A 13,648-nucleotide genomic window follows, 5' to 3' on the forward strand; every position below is an offset into this window, starting at 1 on the left:
TTTTATATATATTGATTACATTTGTATTTTGTGTCTGAAGATTAACTATTTTGGAATATCTTTTAACGAGATACAGTTGAAGCTTGTCCGAATGGTTATGAAACAATTGTAACACTAAGGAGATATATCGCATAATAAAACACATGTTGTGATATGTTGTTGTCTTAGTTATTGTGGAATTATAATATATATATATATAGATAGATATATATATATATATATATATATATATATATATATTACACTGCAACTTTGTTGCATCGTATACTTTCCTCCGGTTAAGCCATGCTCTACTCACGATAATAACTGAAAGGTGAAAATAATTATATTCTCCGATGATATTGAACGGGAAGTTTATGATGTTATCTGGGGAACCAACACGTTGTGGCTTCAGTCGCAAAGTATACAAAGAATAAAAAAGAACCTAAATTCTCTTTTTTTGTTGTACAACGACCGTGATGTTACTCACGTCTCCGACGTAATCCACACCTCTAGCGTGATCTTGGACGTTGTTTCCGTATCTAACATGAATCTTTTTTTTCTTTATTTTTCCCTATCAGTAGCCTTGATTTCGCATAAATTTTCACTATTTTCGCACTATGTTACAAGCTTTAAAAATCTCGGAATAACTTAGTCTACTTTTAGATGGAGTATTTGCGTAAAAGTGAAAATTAACGTTAAATTCATTGTTCAGTTTTGTCTCATTAAATGTAATTTTCGCCTGGTTTGTTTTTGATCACATCTCGTATTTTAGAGCGAAAATAATGTTTCATTATTCAGCTTTGTCCTGGTGAACATAGTTTCTCTTCATACACGTTTTGATCACGTCTTGTATTGTGAAGGAAATTAATTTTTTTTATTCATTATCTATTTTAATCTTCGCTTAGTATGGCTTCAGTCGCGAAACATCCTGATCACATCGCATTGTGAAGGAAATTAACAATGCATTTCTTTGTTCAGTTTTGTCGTGCAATAAGTTAGCATCAATGTTTTTATGCTAAAAAAAGCAATTGTTTTGCTCTAAAATATCTACTGCATAAAATAATTCCTTTCTTATTGATGCACTCAATCAAATTTGTATCTCATAATCTTAGATTCGTATAGAGAGTAGTAATGGGACGATTACAATATGTTCCTGAATCCTATAAAATTATTGATTCTTTTCTAAATTCCTGATTCTGATACGATTCCGATTCTTTTAAAGCTCTAAATTAATAATTTAGCTATGGAATTGTGTGTGTGTGTGTGTGTGTGTGTGTGTGTGTGTGTGTGTGTGTGTGTGTGTGTTTCGGATTACTGTAAAAAAAAAAAACATTGTAATATGTTCATATATTTTCCCAACCGTAAAAAAAATGTAAGTGGGGGTTATATATAGACTTTAGTTTTACTTGTAGTTTACAATCAATAAATATTTATAATGTTATCATTAGTACCACAATGAAAAATTAAATTAAAAACAAGAAAAATAGTATTGATTATTAAAAATCGTTTTGGCATCAGAATATAGATACCATGTTTTCCGATTCCAATACTCCAAAAAGTTCCATTTTTTTTTTTCTGATTCCCAATTCCGATTAATCGTTCAAACACTAATAGAGATGAGAAATGGTGCATACGTACAAGAGTAATTGTAAAATTACTTAAACGTGAATCGAAATATGCCTCCTCAGGATTCCATTATTCCTCGTCCCCTTCTAGTTTTCGCAGAAGGCGTTTTCAGGAGTTAACTTCTTATCTTATTTGGTCAAACGATATTCAAGCATTGCAATCATTACATACATTACATTCTTCCAAAAATTCTTCAGCAAAATATAGGTTCTAATCATCATCATTATTTCGAAAATGATCCAAGACACGTAAGATTTGGGTTTAGAAAAAAAACAATGCGTGAGATTAGGGTAAATCAGGTTGAGACAGCAATTATAAGCCACAGGTGAGACTACTTCCGCTATTGCAAACTAGGCAATGTGAAATGACATATTATCCTGGAGCAAAAACACGCCTGCTCTCTCTCTCTCTCTCTCTCTCTCTCTGTTTTGACTCGATTGCTTCCTTCGAATGTCTTAATTGTGTTCTACGAGGATCCTCCGATATGTGATGAAATTTAAACATCAGAACATTGTGGAATTTTATTTTTGGACAGAATTCTACCAAGTGTTTCAATTTCGTGTCATGTGAGAATTTAACAGTTGTGGTTTATTGTGTGTTGAATGGTTACGAGAAAACATGTCTTCAGGAAAACCTCCACATTAAATGCTATTTTGTGTTCGTATAGTCTTTTCTTTAGAGGGTGTTAGATCTCTTCAAAGTAGAATTTATCTCAATAACGGCATGGTATGTATATTCTTGCATGTATAGATGATATGAGGGGGTAACTGTTGTCGTGTTTTTTCGAATGATTTTCATGGTATATTAATGGTTGAGACCGTGTTGGGATAAAGATGGAGAAAAGGTATATGTTGTGTAAGTTAGTGGGGAAAATGATATTCTTTGTGTGGGGGGCTGTTGGAAGATTTTGTTGTAGTGAATGTAAATACCATTTAAGAAATGTTTGGAGTACTTAAACGTTTTACAGTAATTTTCTATGGCACTAAGTACGTCAGTGAGGTGTTGTGAATAGCATATAGACGTGCTCTGAAGTATAGACACATTATCAGACCCGTTTTGATGATGTGGTACGAGTAGTAATGAGTGCAATTGTTCTTCTAAATGAATGTTCGGTAAACCTATACACTTATTGTGATAGACTAGCTGGGATACCTCCAGTTATGCTATCGGGGTAGTTGTTACGACGGAGGGTATTCTTCAACCTGACCATTTCTTGGTGGTATGTAATGGTGTCGCTACGTATTGTCTCTGCTCGATGTTGTAAGCAGCGTGCGATTCCATGTTTGATACTGTATGGGTGATGGGAGTTGAAGTTTAGGTATTGTCCGGTGAAGGTAGCATACTATCCACCAGACGTGTTAATAGTATTAGAGAGGATAATGAAGCCCAAAAACCTCCAACGGTCTGCCTACCATACATACGAGGCATCTCCGAAAAGATTCAGAGAATATGTGCCCCCTACAACATCAGGACGGTATTCAAGAGCGAGTCAACACTCAGACGACACCTGGTACGAGTGAAGCCCCGCATGGAGGAGAACATGACCAAAAACTGAATATACTCCATCCCATGAAGTTGCAGAAAGGTTTACATGGGTGAAACATGCCGCCCCCTTAAAGTAAGGGTGGAAGAACACCGAAAAGCGGTAACTAAAGGGGAGACGGAAAATCGGGTATAGCCAACCATGTCTGGATGGAGAGGGGGGACCATCGCTCCCTATGGGATGAAGTAAAAATAATAAACAGAGAGACCCACTGGAAAGTGAGAAAACTTAAAGAAACAGCTCACATGCTCGGACATAACAACCTACTGAGCAAACCAAACATAGAGCTGAATGCAATTTGGACACCTCTGATAGAGAGAGAAAACCTTGAATAACAACATAGGTTTATCATTAATAAAAACCAACTAAGAATTGTCCTAGTGACATATGGCCGAGTGGTCCTAGACGTTGTATCAAAGTTTACAGTTACCCAAAGGTGCTGAGTTCAATCCTGATCGAAAGCAGTGAAAAAGTAACATTCAAAACGGAGAATCAGCAACTATGTCCCAAAGCCTAGCTGGAGTCCGAACACGGTACCCCCGTAATAATAAAGGATTGGGTTCGAGACTCCTAACAAACGGTTCCCCAGTTCGATACAAAACACCTGACGGAGGGCAAAACGGCCGGAACGTTGTGACAATAACAACCAAGATGAGGAAGTCAGTCCGACAATCTCAATCTACTGAAACGTATGTAGCGTAGTCGATTTTTCGTCAGTCAGAAAGAAACACTCGTACACTTCGTTTTTGTATAAAGGTATAAAAACTTTTATTTCTGTTTCTTTCCTTACAGTTTCATATGCGTGCGCCATGCTAGAGAAGGAGAGTGGGTGGATGGAGCCACGGTTGTGCGATATTGATTGCCTGGCGACTGCAGGCTTCTTCTTTTTACCTTTTTTTCTGGGTTATATATGTTACCTGCTTTTTTGCAGGTGTGCTCATCTTCGACAACTGCGCGTGTCAAATAGTTGACATTTCACCACTAACAATATAAATTCTAATTACCTGACCCCATTGTTTAGTGCATTTTCTACCAGTTGTAATGCGTGCGTTTGCGTGTGTGTGTGTGTGTGTGTGTGTGTGTGTGCACCTTCAACATGCGACATCCCTCTCCTCTCCATTTTCAAAAAAATATTAGCATATTTTTTTCTGTTCTCCCTCCGTCTGAACGCCCCATCAATTTACACTTCTTTTTATTTCACAATTCATTAAAACAAATACAATAATGAATTTCTCCGACAATCAAAATCAGTTCAAAATGCATTTTACGAGTTCACAGCTCTTTTGTAAATTATATATATATATATATTTTCAAATCAACAAAACACAATTATAATACAAAAAACATGTTGTACAATATGGGCATATTATTTTTTTTCTTTATTTTTCATTACTTTTTTTCATTTACATCAACATAATCATATTCGTATATTTTTGCTTTAAAAATTCTCTTTTTTCTTTCTTTTCTGCAAGCTGAATATTAATCGTATATACCATGTTTCGACTCGTTACTGTCTTGTTTACTCAAGTCATTGCAGTTTTATTTTCTTGAAAAAGATTTCTGCCTCAACAGAAAAATATTCAATAAAAATGTTTACCCGGAAGATTATTTTACTGAAAGCTAGTAATATTAAACTTTAAAAATGAAGATACTAGAATTTTTTAAAATTTTATTTACACTCAGTCATGCACTTTTAAAATGGCATTTTATTGCACTTTTTAAAATATTTATAATTTTTTTCATTATAAAAAACGACTATTATATTGATTATAATTTTTTTTTAAAGAAATAAAATTAATTGCATATAAAACATAAGAAAAATGCAAAATTATATAAATTATGTAAATATATTTTGTAAAAAATGATTATTTAGTAAATTGATCTAAAATTTATTTGATTTTAAAAGAAAAAAACGTGGATTGAAAAAATTTTAATTAATAAATTATCAATACATTTTGTCATTATAAAAATGGATGATTGAATTCATTTTAATTGGGAAAAGAAAAAAATTATAAAATCCAAAATCAGCCAATCATCAACAGATTTTATCATTATAAAAAATGTATTTATGTACATTCAACATAATTCATGTATACTATTTAATTTTAATGAAATAAAACATTTTTCTCATTATAATTATTAATATAAAACAATAATCGTTTTTATGACAATATATTGATAATTCGCTGATATAGTTTTTAGCAATGTTGTTTTTTTTTCTTTTGCAAATAAAAATTAATCTAATAATCATATTTTTATGACGACAAAATTTATTGATAATTTAATGATTTTAGATTTTTCTCGCGATTTAAAATTGTTCTAGCGTTTTATATGCAATTAATTTTATTTCTTCTGTCTTCCAGCAGCTATTGTGTAAAGGTAGTATTAATAGTCGCTTAGCGAGGTTTGACAGAAAGATTAGTATAATTACAGTGGAAAAACCGTCATATCCAAATCTGCAAAGTATATTTTTCTTTTTAAATCGATATTATATCAAAATATATTTTTAAAAATCTTAAATAAAGCAGAATAACATGAGCATTATTATTATCATCACTATTCCAAAGGAATTCATTAAATATTTGGTGAAGAAATTTAAAATTTGTTTTTATGCTTCATTACGGTTTCGTTCCTTATTCTCGCTTACCCTCCTCTCTCTCTCTCTCTCTCTCTCTCTCTCTCTCTCTCTCTCTCTCTCTCTCTCTCTCTCTCTCTGTAAAAATCAATGCGCAAGCGATAAGAAAAATCACTATTCCAAAGGAATTCATTAAATATTTGTTGAAGAAATTTAAAATTTGTTTTTTATGCTATACCTACGGCTTTATTCTTTATTCTCTCTCTCTCTCTCTCTCTCTCTCTCTCTCTCTCTCTCTCTCTCTCTCTCTCTCTCTCTCTCTCTGTAAACATCAATGTGCAGGCGATAAGAAAATATAAACCGCTTGAAAAAGCATCAGCAATTCTAGTAAGCAGTCAGTCTGATGCTGTTAGAAATAAAGAGTAGTAGTAACAGTAATAGTTCCAACGGACAGTTATTAAATGTTATGCTATGGTATTATCAATAGTTGCTTGGTTGGAAAACTCTTAAGGAATGATTTTGTAAAAAAGATTTTTTTAATCGATATTATATCAAATTATATAAAATAATATTTGAAATGAAACATAAAAACATGGAGATTATTATTACTATTATTATTCCAAAGGAATTCATTAAATATTTGGCTAGGAAATTCAAAATTTGTTTTTTCAAGCGGTACCTACGGATTCATTACTCAATAGTAGTCTGCAAGCAATATTTTGTTTGTCGAGCAGTTACTCGCTCGACTAGTTATTAATATTTTCCTTTCCAAGAATAAGTTTCTTTTTCTATTGTTAAATGTCTTAGCACGGGGAACACCCGATGTATGGTGGAAACCATTCGATGGTAACGGCGTCTTAATTTAAAATTAGCATTGTAAATGCTAACTGCTCGAGCTGATAACAAAAATTTTCGGGGCCATTATCTGTTAACAGCTGAAGTGGTGCCCCGAATCTAGGGAAAATTTCATCCAATAATAGATGTACCACCGTTTCTGCTTTCTATTCAGGGATCGCAGAAGCCTCCGGGTAACCAGTATACGTATCGATGAAGGTCGCTATGCATTCGCTACCCGAAAGTGTCTTTGGGTAAGGGCCAAAAATATCCAACACCAGTTTCGCGAAAGGAAAAGGAAGCAGATCGCACTTCTACAATCGAGGTTTTTGCTTCCTCGGGTTTCTGGTTTGGCACGAAATACATTTGCCTACGTATTCATTCACCTTCTTAAATAAACACGGCCAGAAGTAGGTTTGTTTAATGGCATGAAATGTCTTTTCCACGTCCATGTGACCATTATCGTCATAGTACTATCTTAACACGCATTTTCTAATATGCAATGGTACATATAACCTTATAAATGGTCCGTCGTCGGGTTGCGACAGGTAATACACTATCTCATCCATCACTATGAACTTTGCTTTATTCCATTTTGGACGATTTGCCGTTCTTCATCCGTATCTTTAAATCTAAAATTTCCTCATCTGTCTCTGGTTCCCTAATTAAATCTAAACCTGATAACATAGAATGTTCATGCGATACCGATGAGCCCTCAGCCTTCGACAACTGCACGCGTCAAATAGTTAACATTTCAACACAGGCGACACCAAATTCTGACAACATGACTTCATCGTTCAATGCGTTTGCTACCAATTGTCATGCGTGCATTTGCGTGTGTGCATTTTCAACACGCGACAGTACCAATAAGGCGTGCCAGCGAGATAGATGTGAGGCTACGTGGTGGCATGAAAGACTTTTAAAGCACGTGTTCGACACGGCATAATTTTGTAAACTACATGGCGAACTAAGAGGTTTTTAAAACAAGAATTCATACCTTGTTTTGGAAAGTATCATGAATAAATGTCTTTTATTTCAACAAACAGGAAAAAAACAAGTCGAATTCCTTTCCTTTTTTTGTTTCTTTGCGACTGTCTCAGACACAACTTGTTGGGTCCGGATCTTAAAATGTAATAAAACCGTTGAAAAAGATTAATGAAAACATTACAAATATCCTCATATAAAATTATCATCATAGAAAAGTAATTATCATTGAAAACAGTCTCCAAAGACAATTAGCGAAAACTAAGTTTCGCTAAAACAAAAAAAAAACGGTAAATTCAAATCGTAACAGGGGAGATAATTGATTTCTATAACTTGAAAATCTTAGGTCAATTTAGGAAAACTCAATTTTAGGTAATTGTCTTAGAAAACTGCTTTCATTGATAATTAATTTTCTACCTTATCGTTTTTCATAATTTTGGGATATGTTTATTACTGCGACAACAGTTAAATAGATAACATTGGTTTTACTTGAAATTCAATATTTCGATTTTCGCTCTAATAACGAAGATGCACCAATATTTCTATACTTGCTACTGCGGTCTAAGTTCGAACTTTGGTCAATAGCTAATTATTATTTTCTTTTTTATTTCGTGCGCACTTTGACTCGGTCTACATTAAGCCCTTTACAAAATTGACTTTCCTTTTGGTTTTCTGTTTTATCTTTATTCAAAGAATTTACTAATTTTCTTCGTACTTCTATTTTTAAAAGATATTATAGTTTTGTTTTCCAAAATATAATTCCAGAATCCTGTCACTTATTATAATATAGGAAAGGTGTTAGCTGTACAAAAAAAAACAATGAGCCGATGTCTATATATATCTAATGATTTATAAACTCAAGATTAAAAAAAAGCAGCTTCGAACATATTGCAAGAGTGTGTGATATATATAAACGCTCGTATGATCCTTTTCATACTTAGTTTCTGTAAATACTTTACAAGCAAATTTTCTTTATGTTAACTTTTGCTAAGTCCTTCCCTCTGACGAGGAGGAAGGTATTTCTTCAAACTACGCGGATTAAGGACTTTCACCTCTATTTGTGTTTTCTATCTGAATAATAAATGTTTTTAACTCTTACTGAACTGTTTCTCAACAGGGTTTATTAAATCTGTTTATATATATATCAGTATTCATTACAACCTGTTTATATATAAATATATGAAATAAAATGGAGGTGGAAGGACCTGGATACTCAACATTTCGCCCGATTTATGCGGGCTTCTTAAAGAGGGATGGTCATTGACGAGAGAGTCGGAGGATTGGGGCTATATATAATGATTTAAAAAGAAAAAAAAAAATTCTTTCGTAATCTCGTGTCATTTATTTAATCTATCACCGCTATATTTCCAAACACAATTTTTTTTTTTAATCTCTACGATATTTTAACTTTTAGACGTAATCCACTACACTAATTTACTCTAATTTATTTATTTTTCTCTCATAAAATGTATATATATGTATATATGATATCTAATTTACATAAGGAAAACACGTTGCTCTCCCCCATCATTATATATAGCCCCAATCCTCCGACTCTCTCGTCAATGACCATCCCTCTTGAAGAAGCCCGCATAAATCGGGCGAAACGTTGAATATCCAGGTCCTTCCACCTCCATTTTATTTCATATCGTCGGATTTAATCCAGCTCAACAATCATATATATATATATATATATATATATATATATATATATATATCAGTATTTATTTCAACCTGATATATATATATATATATATATATATATATATATATATATATATATATATAATTTAAAGGAGATTAGAACAATAATCTAAAGAGCTGAGTGTATTTTAATGTAATAGTGAAATTACTAGTTTAATTAAAATACAGGAAATAAAAAGTGCTCGTTGTAATTTAGATATATAATAAGCTCGATAGGTAAATATCCTAGAGCTAATTTAATATTTAGTAATGTGATTGATAATTTAAAATTTAAAAATCAAATTATAATTAAATTAAAAATCCGTTTCATAAGAAGGAACAACAACAAAATCAATTATTTGTACGATCGTTTCGGAAAACAGTGTTTTATTGTGGTAGACATCAAGTTACGGACAATAATTATTACATATAGTTTTTTAATAAACAAGGTTTCTTCGTCAGCAAATTGTAAAGGGTTTTTATTAAATGTAAAAGACATGAAACGGATTTTTAATTTAATTATAATTTGATTTTTAAATTTTAAATTATCAATCACATTACTAAATATATATATATATATATATATATATATCAGTATTTATTTCAACCTGTTATATATATATATATATATATATATATATATATATATATGCTCATTTTTCCACTCTGATTTTGACCTTAATAGGATTAAAAATCAAGAGATTTCATGCAACTGTAATATGCACAAACTACGGCACAATATCTGAGGTGTGTTATAGGCAAAATATAGAAATCTACGATTATCGAGGAAGTGGAGAGGTAATAACCTCTCAACTTCCTCGATAGTCGTAGATTTCTATATTTTTTCTGCTGAGAGTTCCCTGCCAAAATCGGCTAAAATCACTGGAAGTAGTAAAATCTTTTCTCTCTAATAAATTCCTCCTTCCCACGCCACCCATTTACACCGTTACGTGATCGTTTAGAAGGGACAGTTACGAACGAACGCCGGTTTCGGTTTTGCTGTACTACGTAGTTGCTTAAAAAACTAGAATTGAATTTCACCGTGCCTTTCCGTTCGATGCTTCCTATTGGGTGAAACGCACCACAGAATTAACCGATAGGGACATTCCCACAAACATTAATTCTTATTCCATGCTTACTTTTACGTTGCTTAATTGCCATTTATTTCCCAACATTTATGCATTAAAAAAAGGATTCTTTCCATTTTTTTTAAATAAACGCATAATACATCCTTTCCGTTTTCTTTCGTTTTGTACTTTCGCTTTTCGCTCTTTCTTTGTTTTTGTTTTTCCGACCACGTTCATCATTTTCCCCCCTTTATTTTTGCCTTTTGTTTTTCCGATTTATTTTTTAAAGAAGTTTTACGTTTGTTCGATGTTTTTTTTTTTTTTGCTTTTTTTTTTTGCTGATTTTTTACGAAGTTTAACATCGTTTTTTTTTTAATATTTAAACAGGTTTATTACTTCGCTTATTCTTTACTTTACCCCTACACACACACACACACCTACAAGCAACCGGGCAACGCCGGGTACACCCACTATTATATATATATATATATATATATATATATATATATATATATATATATATATATATATATATAATATTTATATTATTTTATTATTTGATTATTTATCTCCCAGACTATCCATTCATGTGTAATCACCCTTTTCTTCACCATATTCTCTCTGCTTCACTTTTTTTGTTTTCAAGTAAGATCTTTGACTTACTTGTTGTTTCATCAAATACTTTTGCATGCAAAATCCGATCCCGCATTTTGCTAATCCCTACTCTCTGATGAGAAGGAAAGTATTTCTTCGAAACTCCGTGTATTAAGGACTATCCACTTATCTAGTGTTTCCTTTTCAGATTAAATATGTTTTTAACTCATTTCAAAGTGTTTTTTAACATGTTTTATTAACTGTTTGCTCGTGTATATATATATATATATATATATATATATATATATATATATAATTTAAAGGAGATTAGAATAATAGTCTAAAGAGCTAAGTGTATTTTAATGTAATAGTGAAATTACTAGTTTAATTAAAATACAGGAAATGCTCGTTGTAATTTAGATATATAATAAGCTCGATAGTTAAATGTCCTAGAGCTAATTCAATATTAAGTAATGTGATTTATAATTTAAAAATTTTTAAAATTTTTAAAATTTAAAAATCAAAATTTAATTAAATTAAAAATCAGTTTCATAAGAAGGAACAACAACAAAGTCAACAAAGACTTTGTTGTTGTTCCTTCTTATGAAACTGATTTTTAATTTAATTAAATTTTGATTTTTAAATTTTAAAAATTTTTTAAAATTTTTAAATTATAAATCACATTACTTAATATGTATATATATATATATATATATATATACATACGCATATATATACACATATATATACACATATATCAGTATTTATTTCAACGTGGTTAGAGTTAAATATTAGTATGAAAATACTCGTATATTTATGACAGATGATCTATAAAAGAAAGGCGTGTGTTTCATTCCTTATGGTAGAGGTTTCTGTGTAGCTTAATTGCTATAAATATATTTTCATATATAACTCATTATGATAAAAATAAAAGCAGATATTTTCCAGATGTGTTTATATTGAGAGCTTTAGGTGCCGGATAGAACCACCTTCTTTCTGGATTACCGTAATGTCTAAAAGGTTAATTAGTTTACCAAAATATCCCAATTTTAGTACAATCATTTAACATTGGTCAGATTATTTGTCTTGGATTATCCTCATAGAACGTCGATATTTATGATACCGTTTATGCCACCGACAGTTCTTAATGTGTGTTTCATTCTGTACATTGATTTTTTCCCACCTATTCAAATATTATACACCTTAGTTATTTGTGTGCAGCAATGTTATGCGCTGAAATCGAATCATGTGATCATTTTGCTTTGTCCTTTTGTAAACTAGTGTATACCGGGAAAAAAGTATGCTCCGTTAACGTTCCCATCCGCTATTTATCGAGATATTTCGCAAAAATATCCATCTGAAACTAGCAGGACCTGTGTAAATTCCACAGTGGCACTTTTTCATATGAAGTATATTGCTGATGGGCATTCTTTGGGCGTTCAATATGAATGGAGACCCCGCGATATTATTGTAGCCCTTTTGTTAAAACTGTAAAAGTGTTTACTTAAGTAATCTGGTTAATGTAGTGTCAGAATCTATCTGATTATTACGGTTTATCTCCAATATCGTTATAGGAGTTTGTGACACATTTCCATTGTATGGACGCCCGGCGCGAATGGAAACCTCACGATATCATTATACCATCTTTAGACAAAACAGATACTACCCTTTGGATCTTAGCCAAAAGACCAAGAACGTATATTTAAGTTTCGTGTACGGTCCAAAAGCGAAATAATTTTTTTTTTTCACGCGAAACAAGGCACAGTACCATTTTGATGTAGAGGGCTACTATCCGGGACATAATTGCAGGGATACTATGTAGGGATTTGAGTAGCAAGCTGTCTGTTTATATTACACTTGACCTTCTGCATGTCAGGACAGTCGAGGAAGCATGAACTCGGAAGAGAATTCCAAAGTCTAGCGGATTTTGCTGTTTGTCGGAGTATTTACGTAGAGAGAGTACAAGGGCTTGTAGTTTGTCAGAGCATCTACCATTAAAATACTTGTAAAACAGGCAGAAGGATGTAAAATTTCGTCGATGGGAGAAAGGCTGAAGCCTAGCTAACAGCTCGGGACCTATTAGATTGGCGACTCTCTTTTGAACTCTGTCCAAGAGTGAGAGACTAGTAGCAGATGCACCAGCTCAAATGTAACAAAATACTCCATACATGGGCAAATTGTGGCCTTGTAGAGGTACGGGATACTTTCAGGCGTAAGTAACTTTCTAGCACGGTAGAGAGATCTCACTTTCCTCGCAGCAACCGCGGCAATGCCTTCGAATGTATCTGTTCCAGCTCATGTTCCTTGTGAACGTTAAACCGAGGAGTTTGAACTTTCATCGGGTAATGTATCATTAACCATAGCTATTGATTGTCGAGAAGGTTTTTTATAATTATTAAAGAAAACAAGCTTGGTCTTTCCAGCATTGAATATTACCGTTCATTTTTGTCCCCATTCAACTACAGACTAGAGGTCTTACTCTAGGTTTTCCGCCATTGCCTTAATTCGTTTTGTCCCACGTGCCTTTTATAGGGCGTCGTGTCATTAGCAAATATATTCATTTCAGAGACAATTTTATCAGGTAGGTCGTTTATAAATATCAGGAATAATAAAGGTTCAAGTACTGATCCACTGAGGTACACGCGCATTTATATCAGATTGTTTTGAATAACGACAATCGAGGACAACCTGGATTCTTATCTTATTTAAGAAGGATTTAATAATGTTAAGTATTCGTCCAGTAATACCATTTGATCCGAT

General features: G+C 32.5%; 1 protein-coding gene across 1 annotated transcript in view; it reads right to left on the minus strand.

The window, feature by feature from the left end:
- LOC145246720 (neurexin-4-like) overlaps nucleotides 1-13,648 on the minus strand; it is a 302,693-nt gene that overhangs the window by 281,535 nt on the left and 7,510 nt on the right. The window lies entirely within an intron of this gene.

Source organism: Euprymna scolopes, chromosome 24 (genome assembly GCF_053919585.1).
Source record: "Euprymna scolopes isolate OS-2025 chromosome 24, ASM5391958v1, whole genome shotgun sequence".
Lineage (NCBI taxonomy): Eukaryota > Metazoa > Mollusca > Cephalopoda > Sepiida > Sepiolidae > Euprymna > Euprymna scolopes.